This window comes from Rhinoraja longicauda, chromosome 8, assembly GCF_053455715.1.
Source record: "Rhinoraja longicauda isolate Sanriku21f chromosome 8, sRhiLon1.1, whole genome shotgun sequence".
NCBI classification, from domain to species: Eukaryota; Metazoa; Chordata; class Chondrichthyes; order Rajiformes; family Arhynchobatidae; genus Rhinoraja; species Rhinoraja longicauda.
This window is the reverse complement of record NC_135960.1, coordinates 52167139-52193679: the sequence shown is the minus strand read 5'-3', so window position 1 is coordinate 52193679 and position 26541 is coordinate 52167139. Positions and strand designations below refer to the sequence as shown.

The 26541-nt window shown below is 39.3% G+C and overlaps 1 pseudogene; it reads left to right on the top strand.

The window, feature by feature from the left end:
* LOC144596366 (dynein axonemal heavy chain 11-like) overlaps positions 1-26541 on the top strand; it is a 168648-nt pseudogene that overhangs the window by 66867 nt on the left and 75240 nt on the right.

Here is a 26541-nt window from a genome sequence, read left to right as displayed (position 1 = left end):
CCATCCCTGACATTTCAGGTCAAAATGTTACTAATCAATGTTTTCCAGAGATGCTGCCTGGCCTGCTGAGTTACTCCAGGACTGTGTCCTTTTGTGTATTAACCAGCATCTGCAGTTCTTTGTTTCTACAATAATGTATTACTGTTGTGGAAAATTCTAAAACTGAATTCCTTGTCCTCATATCTTTTAATTTATATTCACCATGCAACTCCAGTTGCCCTTGTTACTTATTTTTGCCTTCTGAATTGTCCAATACATGCATAATGTTAAAGCTCTCGTGCAATACAAGCCAGCCATGTGTTTTGTGAGAACTTTAAATTTACAACAAAAAAATATTCCCCTCTAGTTATGTTTTCATTTTGTGCTGCAGAGGTTCAATAATCCTGATTTTGATTGTTTACTGGTTTCCTGGTTTACAGAGGCACTTCTCGTTTTTTGCAATAAATATACCAGGAGTAGATTCTTTGGCGACAATGTACAGCAGTATTCTTAATGCTTACTTTCAAGACTTGAACAATCTGCCCAACATGCACCTGAAATCCAGCAAACCCTTCTGGTTTTCAGCCAAATCCCTGGAAGACTTTGACCCCAAGACTGAGTTGGGCAGAGCCTGGAAAGATGCCAACACCAACAACGGAGAGGTCATCACAGACCCCACCGTGAAACAACTGGGATTTGATCTCCATTGCAAGGAATGGCTAACCCTGAACAGGATCCGCACCCTCCATGCAAGAACAGCCCACCACCTGCACAAGTGGGGGATGATAGACAGCCCTGCTTGCGACTGCGGATATCCAGACCAGACCATCCCACACATTGTGAATGACTGCTCACTGAGGCTTTTCCCTGTTGGCATCAAGGCCATCCACCCAGCAATTGATGCTACCCTGGCCTGGATGTCTACCCTTGACCTACAACTTTAGGCTGTGCACGCCATACGCAAGAAGAAGAAGACTTTCAAGAAAACAATTTCAGTTACAGTTAATGAAAATTGTTCCTACTGTTGTTTGGGCTTCTATTTGTCTTCTTTAGAAAATGAGCCAAATCATCTTACCTACAGTTATCAAGTTCCATTATATTTTTAAGTTACGAGACCTGTCCAACATCTTCCAGGTATGTTTGCTTGGTAAATATTACTTATTTATGTTGATGCAGGAAACTAGATACCATAACAATGCTTTTAGAAATCACATTTTCCTATTAAAATCTTTAATAAGGAAAACGTATGTTAAAATGTTATTTCAAAATATATTTGCTTACAAGGTTGATCGTGTGAAGTTCTTAATTAGTTTTACATTTCCAGTGGTTCTTTTAATGTTCTTTTAATGTTATTAACCCCACTTTGCACCTCCAAGACAGTTTTTAAATTGAAAATAATGAGGATTACCATTTAGGTCATAATACAGAGCTTGTACTGAACAACAAATATGTATTTTTGGCATATGTCATACCTATTTTGTCATATGTCATACCTCTACACCTTTTGTCATACGATAAGGTACAATAAAAATGAAGATCATAGGCACGTAGAATCAGACAACACACAAACCTTGCCACCCTTGTCTTTCATCCTCACAGTAATATGCTGATCCTGAACTCTAATAAGCTAGCCTTTAAAAGACTGCCATATGTCAGATGTGAATTTACTCTCAATCAGCATCTCCCAATCTACTACTTCCCCAGTTCCTGCCTAATACTATTGTAATTAGCTTTCTCCCTGGTTAACCCTTTCACTCAAGCACCAGTTTTATCCTTAACCACAACTATCTTAAAACTTGGGGAATTATGATCATGTTCCCAAAATGCTGCCCCAGTGAAACTTCACTATCACTAAGCCAGGCTCATTATCCAATCCGATTTCTAGTGTGGTGCCTTATTATATAGCCAAGTATATTACCCAATATTGAGAGGGATTGCAAAGGGATCTCAATGTGCTGCTGCCTGACTTGCAAAGGGCTAAAAACCAAGCAGTGCAAGTAATTGGGAAAGCTAACAGAATGTTATTATTTGTAGTGTGGGAAATTGAATGCACAATTAGAGAGGTACTTTGTCAATTAGGTAAGGCATTGGTGAGATCCTATCTGGACTACTGTGTACATTGTTAGTCTTATTTAAAGAAAGATATTAATTCAATTCAGAGTATGCAATGGAACAATTAAATTCTTTTTTTGCTGCAGCTTAACAGGCACGGTAGCGCAGCGGTAGAGTTGCTGCTTTACAGCGAATGCAGCGCCGGAGACTCAGGTTCGATCCTGACTACGGGTGCTGCACTGTAAGGAGTTTGTACGTTCTCCCCGTGACCTGCGTGGGTTTTCTCCGAGATCTTCGGTTTCCTCCCACACTCCAAAGACGTACAGGTATGTAGGTTAATTGGCTGGGTAAATGTAAAAATTGTCCCTAGTGGGTGTAGGATAGTGTTAATGTACGGGGATCGCTGGGCGGCACGGACTTGGTGGGCCGAAAAGGCCTGTTTCCGGCTGTATATATATGATATGATATGATATGATATGATGATAACACAATAACACACAAATAAATTTATAATACAATACAATGCAATAAATTAATAATCAGTAATACCAGGTGATCAAACTATAATAGTGCAAAAGCTGAAGTCCGTAAACAAAACACAGTTGCTAGAAGGTCATAGTGCTGAGGTAGGGATATGGTTGGTGTTGTGCAGTGTTCAAGAGTCTGATGATGCAGGAAATACGTTATTTTGTGAACCCGGAGGTCACGGTTTTCAGGCTCCTGTACTTTCGGCCTGATGGTGGTAACAAAATAAAACCATGGTCAGGGTGGTGTGGGTCTTTGATGATATTAGCTGCCTTTTTGAGGCAGCACTTCCTGTAGATCCCTTTGTTGATCGTTCTGCATGTGTGTGCTTTAGGGTAATTTTCATAATTAAGTTTTGGTTATTCACAGATGGTGGGCTAAATACTGATACCAATATTTATTTTGTTAATAAAGTAATTTTCACTATACTAATCTGAACCTAATTATCATGTTTAAATGTGTCAGGGCATTTATTCATTCAATGTAAAAAACATTTTCAAAAAATAAATTCTGATAAATTCCTCCTCAGTCAATGCTTGATTGAGCTCCTGCTGGGAGCACTTTTGCATTCAGCAATGGATATGTGGGTTTGAATTGAGGTTTGTGTGGGAGGACAGGGGTGGGAAAGCACTCGAGCACAATATTGCCACCAGTTTACCATTTGTGTCTAAAACAGTATCTAGATACTAAAACTCTCGTTTGTTTGTTTGTTTGTTCCTGAACTACTGCCAAAACGGGACACGATAGCGCGACAATTTTAGGCCCACCTTACTCACCATCGTCCCTTTGGTGCTAATGGAAGAAGTTTCATTGAAATCGGTGTTATATTTTAAAAGTTATGCACATTTTAAAGTTTAAATCTATCTCCTTGAGTGGGAGGGGGGGGGATGGAGTGGGGAGGGGGGTTTGAGGGAGGGAGGAGGGGAGGGGCCAGGGGTGGAGGGAGGGGGGAGGGGGCTGACAGTGGGGGAAGGGGGGAGGAGAGGGTGCTGCACCAATGCAGGAGAGGTTTGGGCCCAACGGGTCCACTTGGTCTAGTCTCTGTCTATATCTTTCGAGTCTATAACCGCAACATGATGAACTATTCATTAAAAGTGGAGACACTACAAGTGCTGGAATCTGAAGCAAAAAAAAAATACCCCCCACCCCAACATCGTCTCTTCATGCTGGCTCTCTCTCTTTACTCGTTCAGTCCAGATTGTCCACTTCTCTCCACTAATGCCACCTCACCCCTTGAGTTCCTCCGTCCGCTTTATTTTTGCATTCCTTGAAAATGTGGTGGTAGTTTCTTTAAAGTCACTGAACATTGCATTGCCACTTAGCATGAAAATATTCAGAAAGTAATAAATAAATATGAGTGTGGTTTTAACATGGTTCGTTTGCATGATGTGGATCCTAGGTTGGAAAAGGAAAAGCAATGGGATTGATTAATTGTTGTTTGAGGGAGAGCAGCAGGTATTGAGTAATCCACCCTTTGAAAAGAAATGTACCATACTTCAGTCGTAGAAAGGCAGTGGGAACTGTTGTGGAGCTTTCTACATGGTGTGTTTGCCAACTGCATTGGACATACCTTATTTCAGATCCCAATACCATGTTTTATTTTCTGATTTCTCTTCAAAAGTGCATTTCCATAGAATTTAAGTTGGGGTAAAATAGAAAGTCCTGGGTTAAAATGACACCTCTTTGCAGCCGATTTCGCAATATACCTTTCAGAAAAGTACTTTTTGTTGTAATAATAATAATAATAATAATAATAAAATTTATTTGTCATATGTAGGTTGGCACAGGTTCATCAGTACAATGAAATGTATTTGACAAGACAACGGGTCACCTCAGCAGTAATATTCCAAGGATAAATAAGATAAAAAATTACATTAGTAAGGTAAAAAGACAATATTAAAAATAGTTAAAAAGAAAATATTAAAAAATAATCAACATATATGATTTGAAATGTGTTTGAGTTTAGAAGCCTGATGGTAGAAACTGTTCTTAAGTCTGGTGGTACGCGCAGCCATACTCATGTATCGTCTGCCTGACGGTAACAAGGAGAACAGCCTGCGTGCTGGGTGGCTGTGGTCCTTGATGATGCTGCATGCCTTCCGCAGGCACCGCCGGTAGAAAATGTCCTGAATGGCCGGGAGACAGTTGCCAGTGATGTGCTGTGCCGTCTTCACCACTCTCTGTAGTGATTTGTGGCTGTGGGCAGAACAGTTCCCGTACCAGACTGTAATGCAGCCTGTCAGCAGGCTCTCGATGGTGCATCTGTAGAAGTTTGTGAGGATGCTGGCGTTCATGCCAAACTTCCTCAGTCACCTCAGAAAAAAAGCCGCTAGTGGGCCTTCTTTGTTATTGTGTCCGTGTGCAGTGTCCAGGAAAGGTCCTCAGTGATGTGCACACCGAGGAACTTAAAGCTGCTGACCCTTTCAACCTCAGCATCACCGATGTGGATGGGGAGGTGTCCACTCCCCCGCTGTCTCCTGTAGTCCACCATCATCTCATTAGTTTTGCTGACATTGAGAGAGAGGTTATTTTCCTGGCACCAGCTGTTTAGTGCCTTTACCTCCTCCCTGTAGGCCGTCTCATTGTTGTCTGTGATGAGGCCCAAGATGGTCGTGTCGAGGATGAGGTATGGGTGTGAGTTACCAAAATGCTGCTACAACCTAATCCAATGTTCATACTTTCTCATCAACTTAAAGGAGAAGAGATGTAGGAAAGATTAGGAAAATAATTCCAAATTTGTGACCGTGGAGTGCAATCAACCAGAATAGAATGTCTTTCAATTTCACAGGGTGGCGTTAATCAGGAGGGGTTAAGGTCATGGAAAGATACATAAATGAGAATAACTTTAAAATTAAAGTATTGCAGGTCTCGGACTAATCTGATAGTAAATTGATGTTGATCGGATCTTGACTTGACATGTAGACTGTCCATGCCCTCCACAGGTACTGCCTGATCCCCCTGAGTTTCTCCAGTCTATTGTGCCTCCTTTAAAACACAACTGCTGGATTTTAGATAAACTCAAGCTAATGGAGGGGGTAACGAGAGGATGCTGAGGAATTGTTTGGAGATGCCCGTTGCACAGAATAGCAGATGAGATGTAAGTGAAATTGAGAGATCTTAGGAAGGTACAGGGCGAGTTTGATGCTGTATTTGTTCAAGCTGAGATCCTCATCTCCAAGTTAAATAAGGACATAACTTTTTGAAATGGTCCATTTCAACTTCAGGAAGCCATTATGCAGAATTATCCCTAAAATTAGACTACACCTGATTCTTGGATGTACTAACGGCAAATAGATATTCTGCACTGAAATGATCAAACTCATGAGCAGTTTTCCTGCAGTAACATTGATATATTGCGTTATATGGTTTTAAAAGTTTTTCTTGTCAAACAAGTATTATGTAACTTGAGCAACACAATGGACCTGCTAATAAATGTTCATAACTTGAGGAATTATTCTGGTAATTTACCAAATGTTTTTGTTCATTCATTCATTGGCATGTTTTTGTTCCTGTTGCTAGGGAATTTTGTTTGTTACTCCAGATTCTGTGCGGCTGCCAACAGACTTAATTTCTTCATGGCTTCATGAATCATCCAGAGTAAATACTGACAAACTAATGGAAGAGATAGATGTTGAACTCTTTTACAAAGTGCTTTTTGATACTGCAAAGAGATACTTTGATGTACTAGCTAATGCAGCCTTAGTTTCATAATCTATCTCAAACATAAAGACAATCATAACAACAGTTCACCTCAAGGTGGAAAATTATTTTCCTGTTTACAAAATGAGTCATTTAATAATGATTGGCTGAAATAAAATAGCTAATTTTGAAGTAATTAACCCATTTACAGATTGCTGTTGCCACATAAGACACTTAACTTGAAAGTTCTGTCTACTTGATGATGAAGAAGTTATTTATTAATGTATCTTGATCAGCAGTGGAAATGTATATTTATAATTTTATAGATAAAGAATTCCATGTGGCTTGGGAAGGACCAGAAATATCTCCAAATGGGTTTGGCCAGATCTTGAATGAATGCACGTGGATCAAGCTGAATTTAAGATAGCTCAGATTGGGCCGATGCAGTGCAGAGGATTGTAGAATTCTACTAATATATGTATGTTAACAAAACCTAGGGCTAACCATCGTGTGGGAGGAGTGGATTGCTCTGATTAATGTGGATAGTGGTCATAGTTTGGAGCATTCGCAGAAAGTGTGGGACCACAAAACTAGCTCAATCATTCAAGGGTTTCAAATTGATTTGATTGGAAACATATTTATAGATCGATCTAGTCAGTTGACTAAAAGTTAAGTATAAACTTAAGCCAATCAGTGTTGGCCTAGATTGATGTAATTTCCTTTAAAAGGTGTGAAGTGATGGCCTGCACTAGAGAATACTTTAAAATAAATAATGACGTATCTACATGGTGTTGTTTAATATTCCTCTCCTTGCACAACAGCAAAACCTCCAATTTGTTCTGACAACAGTGTGAGTTCTCTGTCATTATTATACATAGTAAAGTGTTACTTTACATACAATGGCTCAGTATTTAAATGTTGTACATATACCAGGGGTGTACATATACCACAACAACGTGGGGTGAATCTCTAGTTCCATCCCTAATCTGCTCTTAAAACATAGGAGTAGAATTAAACTAGTTGGCCCATTGAGGCACTCCACCATATGATCATGGCTGGTCTATTTTTCCCTCTCAACCACATTTTCCTGCCTTCTCCTGAATACACAAAGCATTGACCATGAGCAACACTGAGAGGTCATACTCTGGTCAATTTAAACCCATGAATAATGGTCAATACCTTTTGGAAATTGAAAATATTTTCATTAGATTAAGAATGAATAGTTTAATAAATCTTGCCCATTTGCAATGCTTAAATATTTTGACCTAGAATAAATATACTTCTGATTATATGTTTACATAAGTATCTTTAGATAAAGTTTTTGTTTTACATGTTTTGTTAATTAAAAATTAAATGGAAATATTAATAATTTATTTATCTACTGAAATATTTTGAGAATCAATCTGATCTGAATAAAGAGATCCATGTCAGGATGTAAAGCTCATATTTTTCATGTTTGAGCATAAACTTTTATATTTTGTTGTTTTGGCTTTAGATTATCAATGAGCATATTTTGGCACGGTAGCGCAGCGGTAGAGTTGCTGCTTTACAGCGAATGCAGCGCCGGAGACTCAGGTTCGATCCTGACTACGGGTGCTGCACTGTAAGGAGTTTGTACGTTCTCCCCGTGACCTGCGTGGGTTTTCTCCGAGATCTTCGGTTTCCTCCCACACTCCAAAGACGTACAGGTATGTAGGTTAATTGGCTGGGTAAATGTAAAAATTGTCCCTAGTGGGTGTAGGATAGTGTTAATGTACGGGGATCACTGGGCGGCACGGACTTGGAGGGCCGAAAAGGCCTGTTTCCGGCTGTATATATATGATATGATATGATATGACCCAAACGCCATTGATTTATTGCCACTTTGCTCAAAGTATTGCTGAGCCTCGATATTTGCCTGTAACCGATTGGAAGAAGCTACATAGAATTCTTACAGATGCTCTGGAACATTAGAATGAAGTGCACGCAGTGATGAACCTTGTTCTATTCACGGAGGCCATGCAGCATATGTACGTATTATACAATACAGTAGTTAGAGTCATAGTTTTACAGCATGGAAACAGACCTTTTGGCCCAACGTGTGCACACCAGCCAATATGTCCCATCTGCACTAGTCTCACCTGGCTGCATTTGGGCATATCCCTCTAAACTTGTCCTATCCATGTCCTGTCTAAATATTTCTTAAACGTTGCGATAGTACCTGCCTCAACTACCTCCTCTGGCAGGTCGTTCCACACACCCACCACCCTTAGTGTGAAAATGTTACCCCTCAGGCTCCTATTAAATCTTTCTCCCCTCACCTTAAACCTATGTCCTCTGGTTCTTGATTCCTCTCCTCTGGGCAAGAGACTCTGCATTCTTACCGTAAATATTATATATTTTTTCATATTTCAGATACAGGGCGGAAACAGACCTTTTCGGCCCACCAAGTCCGCACCGCCCAGCGATCCCCGCACATTAACACTATCCTACACACACTAGGGATAATTTTTACATTTACCCAGTCAATTAACCTACATACCTGTACGTCTTTGGAGTGTGGGAGGAAACCGAAGATCTCGGAGAAAACCCACGCAGGTCACGGGGAGAACGTACGAACTCCTTACAGTGGGATTAAAAGTACCATGAGCAAATTTGCAGATGACACAAAGCTGGGTGGCAGTGTGAACAGTGAGGAAGATGCTATGAGGTTGCAGGGTGACTTGGACAGGTTGTGTGAGTGGGCGGATGCATGGCAGATGCAGTTTAATGTGGACAAGTGTGAGGTTATCCACTTTGGTGGTAAGAATAGGAAGGCAGAGTATTATCTGAATGGTGTCAAGTTAGGAAAAGGGAACGTACAACGAGATCTGGGTGTCCTAGTGCATCAGTCACTGAAAGGAAGCATGCAGGTACAGCAGGCAGTGAAGAAAGCCAATGGAATGTTGGCCTTCATAACAAGGGGGGTTGAGTATAAGAGCAAAGAGGTCCTTCTGCAGTTGTACAGGGCCCTAGTGAGACCGCACCTGGAGTACTGTGTGCGGTTTTGGTCTCCAAATTTGAGGAAGGATATTCTTGCTATTGAGGGCGTGCAGCGTAGGTTTACTAGGTTAATTCCCGGAATGGCGGGACTGTCATATGTTGAAAGACTGGAGCGACTAGGCTTGTATACACTGGAATTTAGAAGGATGAGAGGGGATCTTATCGAAACATATAAGATTATTAAGGGGTTGGACACGTTGGAGGCAGGAAACATGTTCCCAATGTTGGGGGAGTCCAGAACAAGGGGCCACAGTTTAAGAATAAGGGGTAGGCCATTTAGAACGGAGATGAAGAAAAACTTTTTCAGTCAGAGAGTTGTGAATCTGTGGAATTCTCTGTCTCAGAAGAATGCAATACTGATGTTGAGTTGAAGATGAAACTCTGAGATGATAATATTTACGTTTCTGTCCTTTGGGTCATTGGGTCCTTTAAGAAATGCGTCTGATACGCACCTTTCCGTTTCCATACTGATATTTCTGTCCTGGGCCTCCTCCACCGTCAAAGTAAAGCCATACGCAAATTGGAGGAACAGCATCTCATTCTTTGCTTTGGCAGCTTACAACCCAGTGATAAGAACGTTGATTTCTCTAGTTTTTGTACTCCTATGTTTCTTACCCCCCCCCCTCCCCCCCACCTTTCATATCCCATCGTTGTCTTTTCTACTAGTTCCATTGTTTGCATCTCATATCCCTGTCGTTAACTCATCTTCCCCAGCCCCAATTGACCATTATGGACCACCTTTCCTGAGGTCATATGTTGCCTGCCCTGTTTTGTTCTGGCCTTCTGTATCTTACAGTCTGAGGAAGGGTTCCGACCTGAAACGTCACCAATTCCTTTTCTCCAGAGATGCTGCCTGACTCACTGAGTTACTCTAGCATTTTATGCCTTTCTTAATTATAAACTTAATTGGTCCGTAATAGCTATTGAGAAGCAAATCATGCCACACTTGTCCAATCTTAAGGTGTTAAATTCTATTTATCTTTGCGAATGCACCAACAATGTATCAGACAATGTTCAATAATTAGATTTACAATTACCAATGAATTTCTTACGGGAAGCTAGCATGTGCTGGATATTCCCAAACATAGATTTAATAAATAATATTTCCAGGACATATTTACCTTAGAATTGATTTATCCATTCAGGATCAAATGTCCAACATACATACATACATACAATCCATAAGTTGGTGTACATTCCAACTATATTCGGCACCAAGGTTGTTGCATAGAATCTCCCAAGCCCGTGCTTAAACATTACAAGGGCAGCCTTGCATAAGAATAAAATACCAATGTACATACTAAATAGCCAATCCAAGTCGTGGATCATCTAAACTCTAGAGGAGGGAAGTATATTGCATAGATTTCCGTCCTAGACAAGAATTTATTTCTTTAGCTCACAGTAGGAGTACCTTAACCACACCAAAAATGAGGGTTCAAGAAAATGGTTCATTACCACCTTTTTGAGAAAAGGCGGTTTGTATCCAAATCCGGGCCTTGCCATACCGAAAGGGAGAAAAAAAACTTCCGCTAATTAAAAATACGATATTTTTGACACATGAGTAGCATCTGAATAAAACGTTTCACCATCTTTGAGTTGATGTAATACATGAACTAATAGTGTTTAATAAAATATATTTTTCCAGAACAATTTTTTTACTGCATCAATTTGTTTTAAGCTGTTTGATATTTTTGGAAGTACTTGCTTGACTGGAAAAAGTCTCTTTTCGAAAACTGATTCTTTAATTAACAGCTGTCATATAAGTCGTATTTTGGAGGCTCCACAAGGCAACGCACTTTTAGTTGGCGTTGGAGGGAGTGGCAAACAAAGACTATGTCTTTTGGCAGCTTTTCTCAGCTCACTAGAGGTGTTCCAGATAACACTATGCTAAAACCACGGAATTAGTGACCTCAAGGTAAGGATACTGATTGTTAAACAAGACAAACTATTTTCTTGATTTATTAGCATCTTACTTTTTTTTTAATCTTAATGATTTCTCAGGCCGATATTGCTGCTTTGTATGTTAAAGTTGGAGTGAAGAATATCAGCACCATGTTCCTTCATACAGATGCTCAAATACCAGATGAACGATTCCTAGTTTTAATTAATGACATGTTGGCTTCAGGTAATAGATCATTTTAATTCAAATGTAAGTAATTCAGTTTGATACTTTCTGGTAATGGCACCACAAATTTCTGCATAAAGTGTTCGACAGGAATATTCATTCTTGGAACAGTTCAGACATATGATATTTAAAATGAACAGAGGTCATTGAATTTCTGAATAGGGCTCATCAGTAGAGGTGAAGGGTCAGCCATAAAGATTAGTTATACAACATCCATTACCGCACCTCTTGTAAAGCATGTAAGCCAGACATAATTTGCTGCAATCAATAAATGCTGAATGCATTTAGGAAAGACCTTTACAATATTTAGCATGGCTAATGTGTAAATCAAATTCAAAGTTTTTAGAGAGTTCATTTTGCAAGATTATTTTCTATGTCAAATTTTGAGTCTTCATAATTGTAGGAATAGCATTCCTAAAAAGAAAAAAAGTTTATGTATTTTTATATTAAATACTCCATGCCGACCTTAGATAATGAACAGGGCCCATTTTTATCTGATGTCCATCTGTCGATTTTGTGCACGTCAGAAAATGCCCAAAGATCATTCAATATTGTTACTGTCCTGCCACAGTAATGTACTGAATGGCATCAAAAGCAGTAGACTGATAAAAAAAGAACAATTATTCAAAGTGGGGAGAAAGGAAATTAGTCTGTGAATGTGCATCCAATTTTTGAATTTAATAATATTACGGGAGCTTATTTGTATGTACAAGAGTCCATAAATTGGGTTTCTATATCTGGTATGGTCTGTACCCATACTGAATTATTGAGGTATTTACCTCTATACAGGTTTTCTGTCATTAACTCGTTCTTTAATTTATATTCATTATTGTTATATTCATTGCAAATTAGCTGCATTTAAATAGTGGGCATTCACTCCCCTTCACTATGAAAATGTATTCATAACACAAAAACAGTGCAATGTCATTCTTTGAAGTGAAAGAAAAAGCTGTTACAATTGCCTTCAATACATGAAATGTTTAAATCCATTTCAAATGGATATTTTAAGCATATTCTAAGTTCTTTATAAAAACATTTTAGAATATGCTTACATGGCTGACCAATCCTTCTCCAGAGGCAGTACCTTTGGGTTCAAGGATGACTTGTTGCTGCTGTAAAATTACTGCCAACAAATGTAAAACAGATTCCTGTAGAATTCCTTGATATTGAGGGCAACTGCTTTTACCTTACTTATAGTACTTGTCACTTGACTCGATAAAAAGTTGTACAATTCCATAGCTGATCTCTCATCCGACTCTAGATTGTAGATCATGTGAGATCTGATGAATGGTTCAGTCATAAACACTGCATACAGTATAACTAGTGCACTGTCAAACTGGTTGCTTAAGAGTTTTCAGAATGTCCATTGGACTTTGTAAATTTAATAAACTTTGTTGGAGACTATTTAAATACTTTAAGAATATAGATCACAAAATATTTGTTAACTGTAAAACACAAAAACTGAAACGTATAAAATCACCTTAATGCTTGAAAAGTTGTAAACAATTAAGCAATTCAAAAAGAGATTTGTAAATCGCTTGTATGTTTTCCCCAACAAACATTCTTCATAGCATTAGATCAACAGTGCTTCTCCTGTGACTCTAAACATTATTGGGAAACCAGCACGTTTAGGATGTGCATGTACACAGGAATCCTAGATGTGGTGGCATTTGTGTAGCAAAATAGTATTTAAAATCCAGGCCATTCTTTGACAGTTTTAAAGTGTTTGTACACTATTGAATTTCAGTCGTTGTAAGTATTATTTAAGCAAGAGAATGTTGTAGTCAGCTATTAATGCAGATATACACCTCTGTGTTTCAAGGGATATTCCAGATTTGTTTCGTGAAGAAGAAATGGACAACATTATTTCAACCATTAGGATGGAATAATGAGGTTTAGGATTGTTAGACATCAGAGAGAGAGCTGCTGGCAATTCTTTATCAACCGAATTGAACACCAATTAAAGGTCAAATGAATTTCATTTCATTTTAAGTACATTTACTTGTTTTCCATCTCCAAAACACACACACACACACACTTTTGCTTTAACAAAACTTTTTGTAAATAATTAATCCAAGATCCTGTATTCTTCCACCTGCGTTTCAAAGTTCCACTTCTTTAAGTTTTATTTCCAGTGCAAATTCCCATTGGAAATTTTCCTATTCTGGCAATCTTCAGTTTTCTATTTGAACATTTCAGTAAGATTTTGATGTTTGCCAGAGAATAAGTTAACATTCTGGTTGTGTACTATATTATAGTTTTGTTGTATAATAGTGTAGACATTAGGAACTGTGGATTCAATTTTCTGGACTTCATCAGTTAATTAAACAAAAAATAAATTTTCAAGTTGATGTCAATGTCAGAATATTAAATATCAAATGTTATAGTCATCAAGGCCTGTGCCTTTTATATATGACTATAAAATCCACAAGGTTGGTCCTGACTTAGTGAAATTAAGATCTTCCAAAGTCTTGTTTCTCAATCAAATTAATGTTAATATATTACTTTTTTATTTGCACTTTCCTATTGCAAGCAGATAATATAAAGCATAAATAATCTATGGAATAAACTCAAATTACAAGTTCAGTTGTTTTGTAGCAGGGCCAATAACCAGCAAAATATGTTTCAAAATAAATTTACCACACACAAGTGTAAATACATATGTGTACTTTATCACTCAAGTTAAATATATTAATTTATTACCAGAAACTTTTGGAGTATAATTTTGAAATGAGCATTGTTATGGGAATACCGCGCGCTCTGTGGCGCAGTACCGAGGATATAATACCCATGAGGCAGTAGCCAAGAGGAATCCTGAATTAAAATGGCTGAACCTAAGGCTCGAGTGTAAAGCCTCTGTTAATTAGTTGTGTAGCTGTAATTGGAGCAGTTTACAGAAAGGAAACACAATAACAAAACATGGTGTCAGATCGGGGCCTGTTTCAGGATTCGTCGAGAGTTGATTGGGTGCACGGCGACAGCGGAGGAGGTTTGTGAGTAAGTACTACCGAGCGACGATTGTGCGGCCTACATTGTTTCCATCGATAGAGGGGCGGATTTATCAGGAAAATGGAGCAGCTGAAGCCCCCAAGGCAAATTAATTTTGAGGCAAGGGACCTGCCAATGGAGTGGAGACAATGGAGGGAGGAGTTTGAGCTCTATGTTGATTTGAGCATGGAAGGGAAGGATGACAAGACAATGAGGAAACTGCTCATGTACCTAGTTGGACCGCAAGGGAGAGAGCTCTACCAAACGCTAGAGACACGGACGCCGGAGGGCGACGTACAAGAAGTTACGCTAGAGCAGGCTCTCGATGCTTTCGAACAGCATTGTCAACCCGTGAGGAACGAGACCATCGACATAGATTCTTTACGAGGAGCCAAGAGAGAGGGGAGACTTTTGATTCGTTTTTAAAAGAACTGAAGCTCTTGGCAGCTCATTGCGGTTTCAGAGAGTTGAAGGATTCACTGATACGTGATAAAATAATATGTGGCATAAGGGATGACATGCTGCGGGAAAGACTTCTCTGAGAAACCTCACCTGACTTAGAAAAGTGTGTGAAGGCATGCCAGGCTTCGGTGCTGGCCAAGGCCAGAGTTGATGTCCTGTTAGGGGACCAGCGACAAGATGTCTGTGCAGTGAGACATGAGGGGAAACGATATCAGCCCACCATACAGTGCAAATACTGCGGATACAAACATGAGAGAAAGAGGGAGAAATGGCAGGGAGTGTTTCAAATGCCATCAGAAAGATAATTTTGCCCCTCAATACACTCGGAAAAGCAGGGGCAACAGAAGAAAGAAAAGAAAGGGTAAAAACCTGTGCATGCAGTGGTGGAAGTGGAGAGTTCCAGTGATGAGTATGATGACAGTCAAGAGGATGATGAAATTCACACAATGGAACTGCAACCAGAAGCAGTAAAAGCAGAAAGTGTGCACAGGGTTGAGGAGACTCAATTCCCAAAGAAAATCTTTGCGACCGTGATGCTGAAAGGGAAGGAAGTAAAATTCCAGGTGGAAAGTGGAGCCACATGTAACCTCATTCCCAAGATGTATGCAAAGGATGTGGATGAAATCAAGCAAGTATTGTCCATGTACAACAATACGACAGTGGTGCCTCTTGGGAAAGGCAAGGTGAGACTGGTGAACCCAAAGAATGGAAGGAAATACAAAGTAGAGTTTGTAGTCCTGGAGGAAGACTGCATTCCAATCCTGGGAAGCAGGGAAGCCCAGCAGATGGGGCTCATCTCAGTGTGTAAAGAGAACAAAATGACATTGAATGGCAGTGAAATCCCTCTGACCAAGGAAAGATTGATAGCGGAATTTGCTGATGTGTTTGAAGGGACAGGTAAATTTGAGGGCAAGTACATTTGCTGATAGCTGACAGCATAACGCCGGTGATCCACCACGAAGAGTCCCTGTAGCCTTACGGAGTAAGCTGAAAGAGGAGTTGGGCAGACTGACATAAGCGGAAATAATTGCTCGTAGAGACCCACACACCATGGGTGTCCAGCCTTGTGTCTGTAGAAAAGCCCAATGGGAAGTTGAGAGTGTGTTAGACCCGAGGGATCTGAACGAGGGGCTTAAAAGAAGTCATTACCCAATGACGATGATCGAAGATGTCTTCACCAACCTGAATGATGCCAAGGTCTTTAGCACATTTGATGCCAAGAATGGGTTTTGGCATGTGGAATTGGATGATGAGAGTTCTCAGCTTACGACATTTAACACACCATATGGTAGATATAGGTGGAGACGCATGCCGTGTGGTCTGTCCACGGCCCCTGAGGAGTTCCAGCGACGACAGAACCAAGTGCTGGAGGGCCGGGAAGGAGTGAGGTCTGTTGCTGACGACATCCTAGTGTTTGGGAAAGGAAAAACGGCAGAGGAAGCAGAAAGAGACCATGACAGGAAGGTTAAAGCTCTGATGGAGAGATGTCGTGACCGACACCTGAAGCTGAACATAGAGAAGGCAAAGCTGAAGGTGAAGGAAGTCACTTTCATAGGACATAGAGTCTCTGCTGCAGGACTGAAACCAGATCCAGGGAAGGTAGAAGCAGTGCTACAGATGCCTAACCCAACTGATGTCCAAGGTGTTCAGCGATTTATTGGGTTTGTTAACTACTTGAGTAAATTCCTTCCTGGATTAAGCGACCTATGTGAACCGCTACGCAAGCTGACACAGAAGGAGAATAGACAATAGGTGCAGGAGTAGGCCATTCAGCCCTTCGAGCCAGCACCGCCATTCAATGCGATTATGGCTGATCACTCTCAATCAGTACCCCGTTCCTGCCTTCTCCCCATACCCCCTCACTCCGCTATCCTTAAGAGCTCTATCCAGCTCTCTCTTGAAAGCATCCAACGAACTGGCCTCCACTGCCTTCTGAGGCAGAGAATTCCACACCTTCACCACTCTCTGACTGAAAAAGTTCTTCCTCATCTCCGTTCTAAATGGCCTACCCCTTATTCTTAAACCGTGGCCCCTTGTTCTGGACTCCCCCAACATTGGGAACATGTTTCCTGCCTCTAATGAGTCCAATCCCCTAATTATCTTATATGTTTCAATAAGGATGTAGTTTGGTGGTGGGCACAGGTGCATGACAGGGCGGTGATGGACATAAAGAAGCTAGTAACTGCCGAGCCAGTACTCAGATACTATGATCCATCCAAAGAGCTGACAGTACAGGCCGACGCGTCAGAAACTGGACTTGGTACAGCGCTGATGCAGGAGGGCCATCCAGTTGCCTATGCCAGCTGGGCCCTGACGGATGCGGAGACCAGATATGCACAAATAGAAAAAGAATTGCTGGCAGTGATGTTTGGTCTAGAGAGGTTCCATGTGTACACATATGGAAGGCCAGTGAATGTGCAGTCAGACCATAAGCCACTGGAGATAATCGCCACAAAACTACTTCATCGGGCACCAAAGAGATTGCAGAGGATGCTGGTGAGGATGCAGACCTATGATGTGACAATAGATACAGACCAGGGAAGGAGATGCAGCTTGCAGACACGCTGAGCAGAGCATATATTCAGACTGGCAAGACTGACAAGACCATGAGAGAACTGGAGACTGTAAACCTGGCAAGGCACATCCCAATAGCACAGCCTCTGCTAAATGGCATAAGGGATGCAACAGAAACAGATGAGACTACGCAGAAACTGCAAGAGGTGATCAAACGAGGCTGGCCAGAGAACAAGAAGGAGGTTGACCCAGAACGTATCTCCTATTTCCATGTGAGGGACGAGCCGAGTGTTGGAGATGGCCTCATATTTAGGGGAGAGAGAGTAATCATCCCTAAAGCCAGGAGACGCGACATGCTCACACGAGTACATGATTCCCACATTGGGGTGAATGGCTGTCTAAGAAGGGCAAGAGAATGTCTGCACTGGCCCGGAATGAGTGCAGAAATCAAGGACTTCGTACAGAAATGTGAGACATGTCAAGCTCAAGGGAAAGAGCAACCAAAAGAAACACTGCATTCCCATGAAATTCCAGAGAGGCCATGGGCGAAGGTGGGTGCAGATTTGTTCCACTTGGATGGAAGGAACTATTTGGTCACTGTGGACTATTTCTCAGGATATTGGGAAATAGACTATCTAGAGAAAACACTGGCAATGAATGTCATCCATAAAATCAAAGGCCAGTTCGTAAGATATGGAATACCAGATCAGCTCATCACAAATAATGGGCCACAGTTCACAGCTGAGGAGTTCAAGAGATTTACCAAGAAGTGGCAGTTTGAACATACGAGCGCATCACCCTATTATCCACAGAGTAATGGAAAGGCAGAGAGCAGTGTGAAAGTTGCGAAGTCATTGCTGAGGAAGGCTAAGGCTGCCGGAGCTGACCCTTACCTGAGCATACTAGCTTTTCGCAACACACCAACACCTGGCATGAGTAGCAGTCCAGTTCAAAGATTGATGAACAGACGTACCAGGACCATTCTACCGACTACTCAGAGGCTGCTCAAACCTGAAATTCAGGAAAAGATAGGAGATGAGTTGAGAGCAGCTAGAGACAGACAAGCAGACTACTACAACAGAGGATCTTAAGATCTGATTCCCTGAAATCTGGCGATCCAGTTCGAGTGAAGCCGACCGATGATCGACATCAGCCCTGGAGGAAGGCTGTGGTTGTAGGCCGTGTTGCGCAACCCAGATCTTATGAAGTCAGAACCGAGGACGGCGTCATCTATCATCGGAATCGGCGCCATCTGAGGAAGACCAACAGGCCATTTCATCGCTTATGTTGACCTGGATGACCTGGTGACGTCACCTGAACCGAAGCGAGACAATCGACCAATGAGCCGACCACCGGTCCCCAGGGAGCATCAAACCCTGGTTGACCAGGATGAACGGGTGACGACGCCTAAACCGGAGCAAGACAATCGACCTATGAGCCGACCACCGGTCCCCAGGGAGCATCAAACCCTGACAACAAGATCTGGTAGATGCATTCGAAAACCACTCTATCGGCAGGATTATGTGCCCAAATAAGGACAGGGCCTGTACATGTAGTTGAGTATAGATATAACGGCTATTAGGTTATGTTTAAAAAGTTAATATTATATTTTCGGTTATAGTTTGATATGCATAGTTGTATGTAAAGTAGTGGTAATGGCCTTTTTAAAACTAAATCAATAAATGAACAAACAAATTAATAAATAAAAAGGGGAAAGGGAATGAGGAACCAGACACGTGTTGTTCAAAGTTTAGATAATTCCGAGCACTGAACTGTCGCAGATCCAAGGGAGGAGAATTTGGAAGCTACCATGGAAATGGATTGTCAAAGGCGTGTTGGAAAATGAACTGTTGGAGACATGTTGGACTCAGTGAAATAAGATGCCATGGAAGAATTTAATTTATTGCTATACATGTAAAGTTCCCATACATATCTGTTTTGTAAATAAAGGGGGATGTTATGGGAATAGCGCACTCTGTGGCGCAGTACCGGGGATATATTACCCATGAGGCAGTAGCCAAGAGGAATCCTGAATTAAAATGGCTGAACCTAAGGCTCGAGTGTAAAGCCTCTGTTAATTAGTTGTGTAGCTGTAATTGGAGCAGTTTACAGAAAGGGAACACAATAACAAAACAAGCATTATTTTAGATTATGTAGGGCAATGTGTAATTAAAGAAAATCAAACACAAGGTTTGCTTCAGTGCTTTGAATGACCTTAAGACGGACAGTATGGCATCTTTGAAAATTTGAAACCCAGATGTTTTACATTATAATCTTCTTTAAAATGCATGCCTGTGAGTGACAGCTTTATTATCAAAATACAATTTAATTCGCAGCTACTTAAAGTTTTTGGAATCTTTATTAAACTTTTCCATTTTAAAAAGTGGTTGGTTCTGCAGGGGGGCCTTCTGTTTGTCTATTAACTTTGTTGGAAGACCTTTGCATCCCTAGTTAAATAGTATAAATGATATTTAAACCATTTACGGTGAGTTTCTATAATTCTTCCCCAAGGTTTCCTGGACAATGTAGAGAACCTGTGAAAATTCATCCACATTTTCTGGAAAACTTGCTTATCGAGCTGCCTAATTATTATGACTTTTGTATAGGATACTACTTGGGCTGTTTTCAGTCCTGCATCATTAACATTGACATATTTATCAACATTTATCTCTCCTCGTTGCATATTTCCTTTAAATGTTTTTTGCCATGCAAGATAGCATGATGGTTAAATTACTGGGCTAGGAGCCAGTTCTGGACCATTGATCTAGAGGCATGTTTTTAAATCTCACTGTGGCAGCTGGGGAACTTGAAGTAATTAAATAAATCTGGAATATATTTAAAAAATTCAAAACTGGTAAGCACAAAACTATTGTATTGCCTTAAAATCCCATCTAGTTCACCATTGTTACTTGGGGAAAGAAACTGCTCTCTTTAACTAGTTCGCCTATGGTTTCTTTAACTGGTTTTCATGTTATTCTAGGCTTCTCACTTTGTGAACCATTGAGGGTGCACAATAAATGTTGGCATTGTTAGCAATACCTACGCCCCATAAACAAAACATTAAAACAAAACTCTCCAGCAGTTGATCTTGTGGTTGGTGATGTCTGACGATAGATTCAAAAACGTAATAATTTACTTTTTTGTGCAATAATGTTGATAGGAAGCATGTATTTTTCAGGTTGTACTCTGCATCTGTCCCTTGGACTTTGCTCTTCGGACGAGAACAAGGAAGTTCCCAGCTATAGTGAACTACACAGCCATTGTCTGGTTTCACCCATGGTCCCAGGCAGTTCTGGAATCTGTCAGCCATAGTTTCATTGAAAAAATCCATGGACTACAGGTAAATGTTATGCTGCTTGTATGCAAAATGTTGCTTCAAGCTTCCCGCCTATGAGATAATTTAATTCCAGATCGAGTTAAGACTTTGCATTGCTGGAATGAAATGGCTCAGAAATCATTGCCAATCTTTGAATTAATCAATCAGTTTTAAGTTTGTACATCAAAAATTTTGAATAATTTGTCAAAACATAGAAAAAGCAAATGTTTTATGAATTTGCAATGGAATAAAGAAAGAGAAAGTTAAAGTACACCATTACTGAATCACTTTAATAAGCTATATTTCTGAAATTTGTCGTCCATATATTTCTTGACTTGATTCTGATGCCAGCTCAGTAGTTGAATTAAATACGATATGTTTACAGCTGAAAAATACTTAAATAAAATATTTTTTTTGTATTGTACTCTGACCGCCTTGCTGCCACTTCCTTACTAATTGCATCGAGCAATTTCTCTACTAATGTCAGCATCACTGTTTACTTTTTTACTCTTCTGTGAAATATTTGGGTTATGTTTCCTATCTTCCGATCTGTGGGAGCTGTTCTGGAATGTATGGAGTTTTGGAAGAGGTCGATGGATGCATTCATCATCTCTATAACCACCTTTTTGTCCAATGTTGCGATGTAGCTCATTGGGTCTTGGGATTTATGACTTTTAAGTCCTTTTTTTGTTAACTGCAGCTAATTTCTTTCAGATCATTTATTCTGGACTTCTAGTTCTCTGCTATTTCTATTAAGATGTTCACAAAATATTTATTTAATTTACTGTCATTTCCTTCCTTCCTAATTCCTTTCCTTCCTTATTTTTCTCTAATCTTTCTGCATTTCAATTGAAGCTTTTACAATCTGTTTTTATATTTCTTGCCCGATTACTCTTGTATTTTGCTCTTCTTTCCTTATCTATTTGTTGTTCTTTTGCTGAAGTCTGAAATTCTTAGGCTTACTTATATTGCTGCCCAATGTAAGTCTTTTTTTCTGTACGTTAAACTCATTTGGCATAACTGGACCACTTTCAATACCTACCTAAAAGCACTACCCACTTGCTATAAACTATGTATTCTTTAAATTATCACTGCTCATTTGTGTCATAGACTTTAATGTAATTTATCATTAGCTGCAGTCATTTGATACTTCATACTTCATAGTTTGCTCAATTTAGATTTCAGACCCTAGCTTCAAGGGAAACTAAATTACTTTAAATCTTTATACAAGATCCTCTCATATTATGATTACTCTTCCCTAAGACTCCTTACCTACAAGATTATGAATCAATTTTTTCCCCTTGCACAATATAGGATTAAAATAGCCTGTTTATTCAATGACTGCACACACTGATCGAGAAAAATAGCTCTCAATACATTTCATTAATTCATCCTCCATACTATTAATATTAATTTTGTTTATTCAGTCTATGTGTAAATTCTGGTTCCCTGTGGTGCTTGTACTGTTCCCTTTACTCATGCCTCTAATTGCCTGATTAATATGATGCCTTGCATTTTTTCTTTAGTTGGCTTTAGCGAATGGCTTGCAGCTTCTTTGATTCACTCAAGCTGTATCTGTTACCTTGATTGTACTGAACAATTTTTTTTCTCTCGACTGGGTTTACCTCATTCTTTCTTATAAGGCTTTTAACCTTCTTTCCCAATCACTTCTAAAGGTATCCAGGAATATTATTTTCCAACCTTGGGAACTTTGCCAGCAAATTCTTGTATACTGTTGGCTCATACTCATTTGTTTCTACATGTACCATTAATTTGTGCATCTTGTTATGAATGCTGCATGTATTTAGTTGAAGAGCCTTCAGTGTTGTCTTTTACCCTTTTTCTCACCCCTGATTGTAAACAGAGATATACTGTTATTTTTGTTGGTTCTTTCTATTCCTGAAAGACTTTAATTTTCATTACTGATTTTTGCTACTCTGCACCTTGATCTTACTCTTTGCCATTCTAGATTCCCCTTCACTGTCAGAGTGTCTATATTATTTATTTCAAAGCCTTATCAATATTCTTATTTTCTCTTTTTGCTATGGCATTGTTCCCAATTCAATTCAAACAAAGCTTGTCCTAACAAAACGGTACATATTTCCTCATTAATGTTGCCATTGTTCCATGAATTAGAACCCATTTCTCCCTTATCAATCTTTTACCCATGTATTCAATTCTGTGCCAATTTGCACATATCTTAGGTAGTAATCCAGAGTTTATTACCTTCAGTCGTTCTGATTTTTAATTCTGGCCTTGGACTGCTCAACTCTTTCTTTTGGGCCATGTCATTGTACAGGACATTGGTTAGGCCATAGTTGTGGTATTGTGTTCAGTTTTGGTCACCCTGTTATAGGAATGATGTTGTTAAGCTGGAAAGGCCGTAGAGAAGATTTACAAGGATGTTGCCAGGACTCGAGGGCCTGAGCTATAGGGAGAGGTTAAGCTGGCTAGGACTTTATTCCTTGGGGTGCAGGAGGCTGAGGGGTGATATCAAAGAGATGTATAAGATCATGAGAGGAATAGATAAGATGAATGCACAGAGTCCTTAGAGTAAGGGAGTCAGGAACCAGAGGACATAGGTTTAAGGTGAGGGGGGGAAGATTTAATAGGAACCTGAGGGGGTCAACCTTTTTACACAAAGGATGGAACAAGCAGCCAGATGAGGTGGTTGAGGCAGGTACTATCACATTGTTTAAAAATTTGTCCAGGTACATAGATAGGATAGATTTAGAAGGGTATATGGGCCAAACGCAGCCAGATGGGACTATCCTGTAGAAGAGGCATGTTGGTCGGGGTGGGCAAGTTGGACTGAAGTGCCTGTCTCCATGTGTATAACTCTATGACTCTATTGACTCCCACTTGGACAAGAGAACTAGGACTTCCCGCTCGATCTTTAAGTTTCTCCCCCAAATTTATTATTATTATTATTATTATTTCATAGAGTTAAGTGTCGATCGAAGTGATTGCCGGTTAATTTCAATGCCTTGTTCAATTTCAGTAGCCTCCGCAGTGTATGTATGAGCATGCTGTATTCTTAAAGAGATTGTCTGCTATAACCAAAATCCGTTATAAAGAGCTCTATAATAACAAGGGTTTACTGCATTGAGTTTTATTGAGTCATACAGTAAGGAAATAGGCTCTGAGGCCTAAGTCATCCATGTCGACAAAGATGCCCCATCTAAGCTCGTCCCATTTGCCCTTATTTGGCACATATCTCTCTAAACCTTTCATATCTATGTACCTATCCAAGAATGTTTAAAATGCTATTTTTGCACCTGCCTTAACTACCTCCTCTGGCAGCTTATTCCATACACTCTCAATCCTCTGTGGAAAAAGTTGCCTCTCAGGTTCCTACTAAATCTTACCCCTTGCACTTTAAACCTATGTTTTCTGGTTCTTGATTCCTCTACTCTGGGTAAAAAAATCTCTGTGCATTGATCCTATTTCAGTACTCTGTGCATTCATCTTATCTTTTCTACATTTCGGCATCTTTTCAGTTATAGTAGGATTTACAGGTCAGTCAATAATGCACAGTAATACGAAAATAATAATTTAATTGGAAAGTGAGCATTTGTACCGATCACCATATTCTAATGATATATTTGGCAGTTTTTGCTTCTGCATCAACTCGGTATGACTTCATTTGACTTACAAATAATTGTATGTTTAATAGTCTCAGAAGCTGACTTAAAATGCAGCTTTTCCACTCATACAACTCATTGAACTTTTCAAGATGATGTCTTATGTCTTAAATGCATTGTAATAAATCCCAAATCATGGTCTTTATATCAAACATTGAAAACCATTTGTGCAATGAAAGTTAATTTTTTTTATGTTCTCTTATGTTAATTGTGCACCATGCAGAGCTTTTCATGCAGTACTGCATTTATATATTTTTTCCTTAAAATAACTTAAAAAGCTATTTTTCTTGAGTGAAGTTCCATGTTTGTTAACTTTATTTGTATTCAGATAAGGTAATTTAAATTTATGGCTTGTCAAGCTTAAATTGACCCCATATTTTTTAATAAGTCAAGAAGAATGGCAGCCAATTTATCTAAAACAGGAGCATTTTTTTTTCAAAACATATTGGACTGGGAGGCATGTATTAAAGAGTTTTTCAAGCACTTATGATACAGTGTGCATTAGTGTGAAAACTGAGTTTAGAATATCCCATTAATGACGCACTGATCAGTTACCAATGGAAATAAATAATTCATGATGAAGGAAATTACTCTAATTAGCAGGCAGTTCAAGTCCTTTGATAAAACCCAGCTCTAAATCCGTGAAGGGCAGGAAGTGCTGTCATCAGTCAACCCTGAAAAGATTAGCATCTATTATGAATGAGGTTAGGCAACCTAGTGAAGCCATGTGTGTCCTGGAGACAAACTTAATATGTTAAAAAACGGGACACAGTTAGTCTCACCAACTCACCATGACTCTTACTGAGCTATTGTGCAAAGGTACAAGCAAACAGCAACTGTCTGATCATTCTTTTCCCGTCCATCATACTGACAACTGTGAAAATACATTTTCCATGCAAAGTAGGAATAGGGTAAAAAGTATTTGTATAACAGCATGATGCGTCAAAGGGTTTGTTTGATTTTTTTTCAAATAAATCTTTGAAATGAAGCTTTTATATCCCACGAGTATAGCGCTGTAGGTAATGACATGCATTTTAGACACATAGCAAAGTAAAATACATTGCATATATGTTGAAGTAGATGAAAGATGCAATGTTTTTTGCAGTTATCGATGGAGGTAAATGTTGGGTAGCCAGGTTAATTTTCATGTCTGCTTTGCGGTAGAGCAGTTCTGCTAGTTAAAGCTCTCCAACCAAAGTTTTACATCGGAAATTCAATCTATGCTGAAGCCCTATACTTCTGAAGTGAATAATCAGCTTATAATATTTATACGGAAAGTTTAAAAACTTGGTACGCTTTTGGATTGTAAATTTGCCAAGCAGCTAAATCATTCTTGGGCTCCCATAATTGTGGATCAGATAAATGTTAAAACATTTTAAGCAATTTCAGAGAATCACTTTCAAAGTTAGAAATAAAGGAATGGCTAATTTGTAAGTGGATATAAATCAAACTATGCAGGCTATATTATATCCTGCATGTGAGTAAGATGGTTGTATAATGTAAAGTCATTTTTTGCAATTAAATTGAAGAAAACTTAATTTTAAGCATTGGAAAATGCTAAAAATACAAATAATGCACTGAATATCTTTTTAAAGTATGTTATTATTTTATATTATTATTTAGTCGCTTTGGATATAATTTTTTTCTCCTAACCTGAAGTGAAATCTTCTATGTCAGTTTATAGTGTGATGAAATTAGTGTGAAATGAGAAATGAGAAACACTATAACTACACTACTCCAAAAAGCTTCCTAGAACAAGTTAAATTGTATCAAAACCTCCTGCTTAAGAAAAGAACTATTGCAAAGAAAGGAGCATCTAGAAAGTGGGTTCCAAAAATTAAAAACCATGGCTTCACAAGTGAGTATTCAAAGTCTAATTACGACAGAATAGACGTGGAAAGGTACACTTTGTATTTACAGAATTAAGCTTGGATTAAGTAATTTTAATATAGTGACTTAGGTAATGAAGCCAAAAGTCAATTTTCAATCAAATATCAGCTAATGCTCATCATTGGTAGTTTTCCTCATGTTTATTTGTCTCAGTTGGGCTTATGGTGAAAATTTATAACTTTGAACATACTCATGGAGGACTGAAAATAATTAAACTGTTTCAACCAAGGCTCAAAGGAATGCTTTTACAGTTCCCCAGACACCAACTGCTTTTAACTTTCCAACCACAAAGATAATGGATTGTGTTATTAAATAATAAAATTAAAAACATAGTTACATTAGTCTGCTTTTATAATTTAAACAGTGCATGTTTCTGCTTTAATTAG